The sequence below is a fragment of the Cupressus sempervirens genome, chromosome 6, assembly GCF_028749045.1.
Source record: "Cupressus sempervirens isolate cs-2001-9-10 chromosome 6, ASM2874904v1, whole genome shotgun sequence".
In the NCBI taxonomy this organism is placed as follows: Eukaryota; Viridiplantae; Streptophyta; class Pinopsida; order Cupressales; family Cupressaceae; genus Cupressus; species Cupressus sempervirens.
Genome location: NC_143123.1, coordinates 523,692,470 through 523,705,485, shown reverse-complemented (window position 1 = coordinate 523,705,485; position 13,016 = coordinate 523,692,470).

Genomic DNA, 13,016 nt, shown 5'->3' with positions numbered 1-13,016 from the left:
TTGCATCCTTACAACCATGTACTATGCCTTCTATTTTGATGGGTGATGATACTCCTGTTGAGGAGTGTGGGAGAGGGTCTATTGATGTGGAGGATGGTACATTCCATGATGTTCTTTGTGTATCCTCATTATCAACTAATCTCCATTCAATATACCAGATCACTCACACAGGTTCAAGCAAGCAGGTTGAGTTCACTCCTGATTCAGTGGAGATACTTGAGTTCCATAGTGATTCTATAATTGCAGTTGGGAGAGCAGATCACCAGTCATGACTCTATCTATTTTCTCACTTTGTTCTTGATCCTCCTTCATCTGTTTTGCTCACTCACTCTAATGATGTGAGACAATTATGGCATGAGCAGTTTGACCATCTTAACTTCCGCTATTTGCATTAGCTCAACTAGCAGAGCATGGTCGTAGGGTTGCCTTCAATTTAGTTCTTAGGTGGTGTTTGTCAAGGTTGCATTCTTGGTAAGAATCCTAAGGAAAAGTTTGACAAAAGTAAGGCATGGAGAGCTTCACAAGTACTAGAGTTAGTTCATAGTGATTTGGCTGGTCCATTTCGACATCCTTCTTTTAGCAGGGCCCGATATGTCCTCACATTCATTGATGACCTTTCTCGATATACTTGGGTGTACTTTCTCAAATAGAAGTCAGAGGTATTTGATCATTTTTAGGACTTCAAAATTTTTGTAGAAAAGCAATCTGGGAAAACCATCAAAGTTTTGTGCACAGAAAATGGTGGTGAGTATGACAACCATCAGTTTGAAAGATTTTGCACTCCAAAGGGGATTGATTTATAACATTCAGTTCCATACAATCCTTAGTAGAACTATGTTGCAGAATGAAAGAATAGATCCTTGAAGGAAATGGAAAACTATATGATTCACTCTAGATCTCTTGCACCATAGTATTGGGAAAAAGCCATTAATTGTGCTTGTTATATCTAGAACCATGTTCCTCACCGAGCCTTGAAGGGAGTTACTCCTTTTGAAGCTTGGAGTAGTTAAAAACCATCAATTAAGCACTTTTGAGTTTTTGGCTCCCCTGCATGGGCCCACATTCCTGTAGAGAAACGTAAGGCCTTGGATCCACAAAGTAGGCCTTGCATATTTGTAGGTTATCCTAATGGTGTGAAGGGTTATCAGTTGCTCCACCCTACTACACATGAGTTATTCATTGAGAGGAGTGTTTAGTTTGAGGAGGGATCTTCAAGCTCACTTTCTATCACTTCTCTAATTCCTTCCACTTTGACAATGGAGTCACTTGGAATACATGATAGATCTTCTAATGAGTGAGATTCACCTGAATAGTCTTCTACCTCTACTTGTGATGCAGAGAGTGACTTAGAGAACTCACCTCCTTCCTCTCCTAGTCATCATTCAGAGGTTAATGATTCCCCTCTAGATTCTCCATCTTCCTATCCACTTTGGGCTAGATAGACCTTGCAGTCCATAGGTGATTGGGTTGGGGATCCATCAGACACCAGGAGAACTCGTTCACAATTTCAAAATGCTCTACATTTCTTCATTGCTACATCTTTAGATCCACAGTCCTTTCATGAGGCTTCTAGTATTCCTAAGCGGGATACAACTATGAAAGAAGAGTATAGTTCCTTGATGAGGAACCACACTTGGGATCTTGTCTATCTTCCTAAGGTAACAAAACTTGTTCGATATAAGTGGATCTATCAGACAAAATTTGCAGCAGATGGGTTAGTTGACAAACACAGGGCTCACTTGGTCGCTAAAGGATTCTCCTAGGTTCCTCGGATTGACTACTCTAAGACTTTTGCACCAATTGCCTGAATGAATTCCATTCAAATTGTTCTTGCCATTGTTGCAGCTAATTGTTGGGAAGTACATCCAATCGATGTGAAGAGTGCTTTTCTTCATGGTGACCTTCATGAGGAGATCTACATGGAGCAGCCACAAGGCTTCATTTAGGATTCTTCACTTGTGTTCTATCTTCAGAAGTCTCTCTATGGCCTCAAACATGCTCCTCAAGCCTGGTATGCCAAGATTGACTCCTTCCTTCTATCAGTTGGGTTCACTCAGTGCCATTTTGATCCTAATGTCTACATTTTGCAATAGGGTGATTCACTTCTATTTTTGGTTTTGTATGTTGATGACTTGCTGATCATAGGAAATTCTTCACCACCATTAAGGTTGTCAAAGTGGCCCTTTAGGAAAAATTTTTGATGACTAACTTGGGCTTGTTGCATTACTTTCTCAGGATTGAGATCTTTCAGTCTCCTTCTAGGATCACCATCACACAATCAAAGTATGCTCTAGATTTACTCTCAAGGTTTCATATGCCTGACTATAAGCCTACTTTGACTCCCTTCCTTTTTGGGGTCAAACTTGAGGCTCAATGTTCTTCTCCACTTATTGATGGCACTTTGTACTGCCAACTTGTTGGGAGTCTCATTTATCTAACTCATACGAGACCTGACATCTCCTATGCTATAGGCATGGTTTCTCGATTTATGTAGGAGCCCCATGAGCTGCACTGGAAAGTAGCCAAGTAGATCCTTCACTACATTTATGGTTCTAACAATTGTAGGATTCACTACGTAGCAGGTATTGAGCTTGATTCGGTGGGTTGCACAGATTCAGATTGGGCAGGAGATTCTCAAGATCACAAGTCTACTTCAGGGTATAGCTTCTCACTTGGGTCAGGTCTTGTTTGTTGGTTGAGCAAAAAGTAGTCTGCTATTTCTGTATCTTCTATCGAGGCTGAGTATCAGGGGGCTATAAATGCCACCACTAAGGCCATTTGGCTTCAATATTTTCTCACTAAGTTTGGTATCCAAATTAGATGGCCATCAATCATATTTTATGACAACCAGAGTGTCGTTCAAATCTCATAGAATTTGGTTCATCATCAGCAAACCAAACACATAGAGGTCAACATGCACTACATCCAAGAGCTCATCCATGGTCATGTCATTGACCTTCGCTATTATTTGACTTCCAAGAAAGTTGCTGATATCTTCACCAAACCCTTCACTGAGAGCAAGTTGCTTCATTTGTGTGCTTTTTTGGGGGTGCGGGATGCTTCATCTTTTGGGGGAGCCTCTTCCTCTCACTCAGAGTCCTAACTTTTTTAGGGGGGGGTATCTTTTCTCTCTCTTTTGGGAAATCTTTTGTACATGGGTATCTCATTAGGCTTGACTTGCTGGGACCCATTTCTACATCCACCTAAGCTTCGCCTATGGGGGGGGTGTTAGTGTAGTTTTTTATTTTTCCTATATTGCTAGGTCTTTCCTACACTTTTAATAATCTCGCTTAGGTTAATAAAGCATGCCTTATTAGGTGAATGGTTGTGAGGTGTCACCTTCCTACATGTGAGCATCCATTAGCTATCTTCGAAAGATGTTTTGCTATCTTTAGTCCGATAGATGGTTTCTCCTCATTGGTTGGTGTTGCCACCTCCTCCCTCTTCCTAGCCTATATAAGCATGCTACCTAGCTTGTATTTGCATCTCTCATTTTTGCATCCTCTTAATGCTATTTTTCTTCTAGCATTTGCATTTCTCTCTTGGAGACTAACTCGATGTTGCTATTTTGATTTTGTATCATTCACATTCATAGTTTAGATACTTATTCTTTGCACTAGCTTTCTAGGTTATTAATCTTTTCAGATTCTAACAAGCAGCAGATTGATAAATGTAATTTTCTTTCTTGTTAGTCCATGTAACTAGCCTTTTGCCTAAGAAAAATGCTCCTCCATTGGTGCTCATTCTGTGATCAATATTTCTAGCCCAATCAACATTAGTATAGGCCCTCAATTCAAATTTCTCATTTTTTTTTTATAGTATAGACCATAGCCTTATATTCCTTTTAGATATCTCATTATTCTTTTAACAACCATTAAATGAATCTCTTTGGGATTAGCAGAGAATCTTGAAAATATCCCTACACATAATGTAATATTAGGGCTTCTATGTACTACATATTATAATTTTTCAATCATAGACCTATATAATTTTTTATTCACCCCAGCTAAATCATCATTCTTTGACAATTTATGTCCTATTACCATAGGTGTACTTATTAGCTTAGAATCTTCCAATCTAAAAGTTTTCAATATCTCTTTTACATACTTTGACTGAGTGATATATACCATATTTTATCTAATGTACATGCAAACCCTCATTTCATTTGCAAAACCATTACATAAAGTATCTTGATCTCTAAATATTAAATCATCAACAACAATTTTAGATAACAAAATACCTTTTCCTTTCTCAGTCTTCAAGTATAGATTTCTATTATCACCAATCCTCTCAAATCCAATCTTCACAAGATAATTATGAATTCTCTCATACCATACTCTTGATGCTTGCTTCAGACTATATAAAGCATTGTGTAGTCTACATACCATGTTTTTTGTTGTTAGTATCAACAAATCCTTCTCATTGTTCTATATAAACCTCTTCTTCCAATATACCATTTAGAAATGAAGACTTTATATCCATTTGATAAACTTTGAAACCTTTGTATGTAGAGTAAGCAAGTAGAGTTCTTACTCATTCCAGTCTTGCAATAGGAGTGAATGTCTCTCCATAGTCTATCCCTTCTTCTTGTGGATATCTTTTACAAACTAATCTTGTCTTTTTCCTTGTGACTTCACCATTTTCATCTAACTTTTTTCTATATACCCCCTTGGTACCAATCACTTTTTTGTCTTTTGGGCTAGGAACTAGAGTCTATGTCTTATTTTTCTCAATTTTTTCAATCTCTTCTTCCATGGCTTTACACTAGTCTACATCTTCTAAGGCATCTTTCACTATTTTGGGTTCTTGCATGCTTAGCAAATATGTATCATTTCTCACCTTGTTCCTTGTCATTGGTCTAGCATCTTTATCTCTAATGATTTTTGAAATAGGATGATGTCTCTTGACATACTTAGGTAATCTTGGTTTAGCTCTAGCTTCTACATTTGGTCTCTCAACTTCTGAATCACAATGTACCTCTTTGTCTAGTAGTTCAACATCTCTTTCATGTACACTAATCTCTAAATCAGAATGTGCCTCAACCTCATTCTATAACTCGGCACCTAAATGTAGCTTAGTTCCTAAATGCAACTTGGCATTCAAAGTATGTGACTTGGCAGTCACTAAAACTTGACGTTGGTTTGCAACTTGATTTACAACATCTTCTTCAATAGGCATACCTTCATAAAAGCATACAAATTACTTATATTCTTTTGGTTCCTTTACAGGTTCAACCTCATATATTTCTATATATTCATCAAATTTCACATTTGCACTTTCCACAACTTTGTTAGTGTTGGTATTTAAACACTTATAAGCTTTACTTCTTGTGAAATAACCAAGAAATATACCTTCTTCACTTTTTGCATCTAGTTTACCATTGCTAAAATTTTTTGAGAATATAACATTTGCTTCCAAATACTTTAAAATATTTTACATTGGATGACTATCCATACCATAGTTCAAAAGGTGTTGAATGAGTACCTTTCTTGACTTGTACATGGCTCAAGGTAAAGACAGATATACTCATAGCTTCTCTCTAGTATTTCAAAGTAATATTTTTCTCCATCGTGAGTGTCCTAGCATAGTCCATTACAAATATGTTCCTCCTTTCAAAAATTCTATTTTGTGGAGGGGTTCTAGGAGAAGATGTCTATCTTTTGATGCCTCTGTGATTACAAAACATCTCAAACTCATTTGATGTAAATTCTCATCCTCTATTAGATCTCAAACATTTTATACTTTTAATTTTTTCCTTCTCAACTCTTGGTAAGTACCACTTAAACATTTGGAAAGCATCAAATTTATGTTTCAAAAATGTAATAGTCATCATTCTAGAATAATCATCAACAAGTAGCATAATGTGCTTATCTCCTTTGTAGCTTTGCACTTCAATTGATCCACATAATTTAGTATGAACAATATCCAATATTCTTTTAGAGGTATGAATCTTACTCTTAAGACTTGACTTTGTCATTTTTCCTAACTAACATTGTTTATAAATTATATTGTCAAGTTTCTTCAACTTAGGCAAACCTCTTACTCTTTTTTTGTTACTAATACTAACCAAGTTATTAAAATTAACATGACATAACCTTTTGTGCCATAGCTACACATCATCAAATTCTACCTCTAAAGAAGTAACATCCTCTATATCAAGGTAGAATAGATTACCTCTAGTTTGATCACTTTTCTAATCAATTTTCTATCAGTATTATATATTTTAGCAATTTTGTTCTCAAACTCAACCTTACAACCCAAATTATTCACTTGTGACACACTCAACAAGTTATAGTTAAGTCCTTCAACATAGTAAGCATTGTCACACAAAATATTTTTTGTGAGCTTGATAGAACCTTTTCCATTTATCAGACATGGTGCATCATTACCAAACCTTACACTATTTTCATTATAATAATTCACGGTAATGAACTTAATTTTATCTCCAGTCATGTGATGTGAACACCCATTTTTAATGATCCATCTATCATTCTTGTTCACACAAGACACTAGTGCAATTATCTCATCTTTATCAGATTCATCCTTCATTGCAACATACACCACTTCATCATCATGATGGTCAAATCCATCTTTTTCTTCCTCTTCAGGAATGTAGCTAAACTTCTTTCTTTTGTCTTTGTAGTCTTTGTTGTCTTCATCTCTTCTACTATTGTACTTTTCACCACCTCTATAATTCTTCTTCTCTAGACATCTAATAGCAATATGACCAACCTCATTACAATTGAAACACATGATAGGTAACTTACCTTTAAACTTGCCTTTACCTCTATGAAATATCTTTTCTAATCGTGCTTCAAGTTGATCTACATCTTCCTCATCTATATCACTGTTATTGGAGACATACTTTTCCTTTTTCTTCTTCTTCTCATCAGGTTCCTTCAATGATAGCTTAGCTTTGAAAGAAAATTCTATATTTTATGGTTTGTAATTATCAAAGTTAGAAAGCTTAAAAGTGTTGAGCCTACCTACCAGACCTTCAAGAGTTAGATCATTACCTAGCATACATCTCAGTTCTTGTAGTGCAAAAATTCTAATAGCATAAATATGCAGTAGTGTTCTCAAAACTTTACTTAGTATAGTATGATCATCTATTTTACTAGTAGCTCCTCTTATTGCATTAACAACATCTTTTATCCTTGAGCAATAATAAGCAATATTCTCACCTTCTTGCATTCTCATATCATTTAACTTACCTCTGAGACTTTCATCATTGGCTCTAAGAACATTCTTGTCACCTCCATAGATAGTGTATGGAGCATCCCGCATGATTTTTACATTGTCACAACCTTTGATGTCATCAAATTTGACATAGCTTATGGAAGACACAATCTCCAACATTGTCTAGTTGTATTCTTTCTTCTTTTTTAGATTTCAATAGTTAGGGCTCTAGTAGGATCAACATGCTTAAAAGCATTGGTAGATTTTGCATTATCTTTAAGACCTCTTAGGTGTAGCTTCATCAAACTTTTCCATGAGGAAATATAACTCTATTAAGCTTGGGTACTTCTCTTTTTGACATCTTGATCTTTTTTCTTCTGGTACCTACAAACTAGTCCTCTTAAGCAGATGGCTTTAATACCAATTGTTGGAATTCTTTAGAATAACTTAGAGGGGAGGTGAATTAGTTATCCAAGGTCTAGATGTAAAAATAGAAATTTTCATAGCTTATTGAATCCAAATCCATAAAACATTTTCATCATGCATGCATCCATTAGATTATGCAATCACCTAAACTTGTAGGTTACTATCAAATCAATTTGTAGAAATATAAACATGAAACATAACATATTTAATAACACATTTGACATAATGATTTAATGTAAAAACCTAATTTGAGAATAACCACCAGTAACATGCTACTCATTCTCACTCTTATGAAGTGTTTCCGTATGAAAGGCCAACCCTATTAAAGGTTATAATGCATGATATTAAATGTGACCCAGTTAAAGGATTCCAATCACCTTGTTAGGAGTGAGCCTTGTTAGAGGACTTTAGATCATTCACTTGGAATGTCACTTGGTTAAAATATTTACAAATGATAATTAGGTCAACCTTAATCCAAAGGATTTACCCTAGCCTGATACAATGATTAGAGAGTAAAAATAAGGCTTGATCTAATAACAACTTACAAATCCATTTGCAAATTATAGATCTCTATTTCAAGCCACCATTCTACTTGGCTTTTGCACTCTTCAACTTTGATAGTGTGTTCAGCCTTCAAGCATCCATACCCTTAAGCCTTCTTACTTTTCTTGTTAATATAGATTCTTTACTTAGGTCACTAAATGAAACAAATACCCTAGACTCTTTGTCTTCCTTAGGTTCTTGCACATGACAACTCTTGCTTCTAACCAGCCATCTCTATCAATAGAGAATTAAGATATTTTTTCATTCATCCTCCATCATCCATTTTAGGTTTAGGTTGGATTAGGTAGGATTCAATTAATCTACCCCTCATTTAATTTCATTCCTTTCTGGAAACTTCTCCTTCAATCCTCCTTGAATTTGCCTCAAAATGGTTCACCATGGATTCTATGCCACCAACTCATCAACCCTATCTTTCCCACAGTTCACACAATCCCAAAAAAAAACTTGTTAGCTTAGATTCATTGAATTCTTGATCTTTCTCATAATGCTGACACTCAGCATTAACTGGCTTCTGATGCTTAGCACATACTGCATTTCTTGGCATCCTCCATTAAATTACTTTGCACAAACTAGAGTTTACTAGTGCTTGGCATCAACTAAACTTTACTTAGCTTACACTATTTCACTCAACTTATACTAAAATTGACTTTTCTTGGCTCAAACTGATTTTCTACTTAGCTTGCACTAATTTTTCTTGGCACTTACTATGTAGAATGCTAACCTTGTCATACAAAATTTGTTTAACTTGTTCTTTTGAACCTAATCAATGTAACCAACATTTGCAACCTTAAGTAGATTATCAACGCACTATAATATCACTATCTTAATTTATTCTTGTACTGCTTTTCATATCATAACTCAACCTTTCCTCCAGGTGATATTGTTACCTCATTTGATCAAATCCTCTTCATCAATCAAATAAATGATAATACTTAAACCACATAAGAAATTATCATATCAGCAACTAGTAGGTTTGACATCAGTGAAAAAATAATGATTGAAACATATTCACCATACTTGTATCAATCTATTTTCGACGAGAAGTTTCTCCTTTTGAATTATCAAGATAGTTTTCTAGGGAAGATGCAAAATTTGAGGCAAAGGGACATGAGTGTAAAGGAATATATCAAGGAATTCAAAAAACTATATATTAGATCTAGACATGTGGATGATGAAGTGAAAAAGGTGGTTAGATACCTAAATGGCTTGAGAATCTCAATTCAAGATGAGATTAGGGATAGTGTGGAGGAAGCATATAAATTTTATTTTAAGGGTGAAGAAATATTGAAAATGAAACACGATCAAAGACAAAGAGGAAGAGGTAGTAGATTTTAGAGAAGCAATGGCAGAACTTATGGTGAAAGTAGTAGATCTAAAAATTTAGTGCAAAATAAAGGATGGAAAGATGAACTTGTTTGTAAAATAGGTTATTACTATAGAGGGAGGTATAATTATTACTCTATAAATAACAACAATGGGAAAAGGGAAGAAAGATCTTAGTTTAGGGGTACTTCTTATGAATGTGGAGAAGTTCAAGTTACAGAGATTTTGAATGCACTAACTCTTAATAGAAAAATGGAGGTAATGATAGAAATACTTTGGCTTGTGAAGAAGTTCACAAAACATTTAATGAGCCTAAGAAAGGTGAAAACTTTTTGGTAAGAAGAGTCTTATGGAATGGAGAAATTGATGAAGTGTTTGTCCTAAGAATAAGATTATTCAAAACCAAATGTAAGGTTTTTGGAAAATGTTTCAAAGTAATCATTGACAATGGAAGTTCTCATAACTTGGCATCTGAAGAGATGGCTAACAAATTACAGCTATAGAGGTTGACACACCCTAAGCCATACCATGTTTCCTGAATCCAAAAGGACCATAAACTGTTTGTAAGTGAGAAATGCATTGTCAAATTTAAAACTGGGAATTATCATGATGAAGTCATGAGTGATATTATGCTTATGGATTATTGTCATACTCTTTTGGTTAAACCTTGGCAATTTGATAGACAAGCTCTTCATGATGGTAGATTGAATCAATATACTATTTGCGTGAATGGGACAAAAAAAATATTGTTACCTTGGGTAGAGAAGACAAGAGTGAAAATCATGGTACTACAATTAGAGTATGCTTGGTTGAGGGTAATAAGGATACAATAGAGATGAAAGAACATAATTTTTCCTATGCTTCAATTCCAAGGAAAACTCAGAAACAAGATGAATTAGAACATGTGCTTGAGATTGAACCTTTGCTGACAAAGTTTCATGACACCATTTTTGATAATGTACCTAATGGTTTTCCTCCTATGAGAAGTATAAGTCATTGTATGGATTTAATGCCTGGAGCTAGTTTGCCTAATAAAGCACCACATAGGTTAACAATGGATGTGAAGATTGAGCTTAATAGACATGTGTAGGAATTGTTGGAGAAAGGGCTAGTCAAAGAAAGTATGAGGCCATGTGTTGTACTTGCAGTATTGGTACCTACAAAAAAATGGGGAATGGAGAATGTGCACTAATTCAAGAGCTATAAATAAGATAATAGTAAAGTAAATATTTTCTTTGCCTGGGATGGATGGCATAATGGATAGTTTGAGTGGAGAAAAATATTTTAGAAAGATTGATTTGAAAAGTGGGTTTCATAGGATTAGAATCAGAGAAGGAGACAAATGAAAGACTAATTTTAAGACTAATGAAGGTTTTTATGAATGGTTGGTTACACCCTTTGGTCTAACTAATGCACCTAGTACTTTCATGAGGATGATGAACAAAATTTTTAAAATTTTATTAGGTAAGTTTGTGATTGTATACCTTGATGACATTTGGATATGTAGTAAAGAAAGATCACTTTGAACATATCATACAAGTATTGCACAGATTGAAAGAGGAGAAGTTGCTAATTAAATTAAAGAAATGTTTATTTATGAAAAAGGAGATAGTGTACCTTGGTTTTGAATTTTTTGTTGATGGTTTGAAGATGTACCTTAAAAAGGTAAGAGTAATTCTTGATTGGCCTACACCTGAGAATATTGGAAATGTAAGATCATTTCATGGATTGGAAATTTTTTATAGGAATTTTATTAGGAATTTCATTTCTATTTGTAATGCTATAACTAAGACCACGAGAGGAGATAAAAGGGATTTGAAATGGACACATGGAGAATAAAAGAGTTTTGAAACATTGAAGCAAAAGATTGCAGATTTGCCTACACTTGCTTTGCCTAATTTTAGGGAACTTTTCAAGTGAATGTGATGCTAGTGGATGTGCACTTAGAGCTTTTTGGGTCAAGAAGGAAGACTTGTAGTTTTATTTAGTGAAAAATTGAATGATGCTAAGAGAAAATTTTTTTTTTATGATTAGGAATTCCATGCTATTGTTCAAGCTTGTAAAAAATGAAGACATTATCTTATGCCTAATTATTTTGTATTGTATGTTGACCATAAAACTTTACAATATTTGGGAAGTCAAAGTAAGTTGAATCAGAGACATATGAAGTGGGTTGAGTTCTTGCATAATTTTTCCTTTTCATTGAAACTTAAGAGTGGAGAGTTAAACAAAGTTGTTGATGTACTGAGCTAGAAAAGAAATTTGTTGACAGAGATGAGAGTTGAAGTAGTTGGCTTTGATGACTTAAAATTTTTGCATGAGCCTGGTGTGGATTTTGTAGAACCTTGGAAAGTTTGTAAAGAACAAACATTGAGTGATAAGTGGAATGATTATTTCATTCAAGAGGATCTATTGTTCAAAGGAATTTAGTTGTGCATGCCTAGAGGATCTATGAGATAGAACATAATAAAAGAAAAACATAGTGGTGGACTTGCTGGACATTTTGGAATTGATAACACTATTAAATTGATTTATGAGAGATACTTTTGGCCACGAATTTATAGGGATGTGCAGTGAATGGTTAGAAGTTGAAAATTTTGTCAAGTAGCAAAAGGAACTTGTTAGAATGTGGGATTGTATTTGCCTTTACCTGACCCAATAGACCTTGGGAAGATGTGATCATGGATTTCATTCTTGGGCTACCTAGAGCTCAAAGAGGTAATGAGTCTATTTTTGTAGTGGTTAACAGATCTTCAAAGATGGCACATTTTATACCTTGTAAGAAGAGCTCTGATACATTGCATGTAGCTGAGTTATTTGTCAAGGAAGTAGTAAGATTGTATGATTTTCCTGAGACTTTCCTACTAAGACAAGGAGTGCTAAAGTATAGGACTTTGTAGTTTTCATAAAGACTTTACATGAGGAAGTTAAAATAAATTTTTAAGACAATAATCAAAAGTATAAATAGAGAGATGAAAAAGGAAGAGACACAAATATTTTGAAGATGATGATGAGGTAATGATTCATTTTAAGAAATGGATCCCTAGTTGGCACCTACAGTATGCTAAAAATGAAGAACTTTGGACCTTGCAAGATTTTGAGAAGGTTTGATAGTGGAAATGCCTATGAATTGGAGTTGCCAAAAGATATGAATATATCACCTATATTTAACATTGAAGATATCTGTGAGTACTATGAATTAGAAGATGAGAATGACAATATCCTATATTATCCTAGAAAGTAGAAAGAAGACATTTAAAAGATTCTGAATAGCAGAGTAAGAAAGAGTACTAGAAGAAAGGATTACATGGAATTCCTAGTTCAATAGAAAGACAAACTAGTTGAAGATACTTTATGGATGACACAAGCTGAGTTGGACTGTTATCATTCAGGTTAGAATATCAACAATGCCTAATATGGACATCAATTCTTTATTAACCCCAGGTCTCTGATGTTGGAGTATCTTGCATCTTTGAGCAATCTTGCATCAACCAAAATATATCTTGTTTCCTATACCTTTCTAT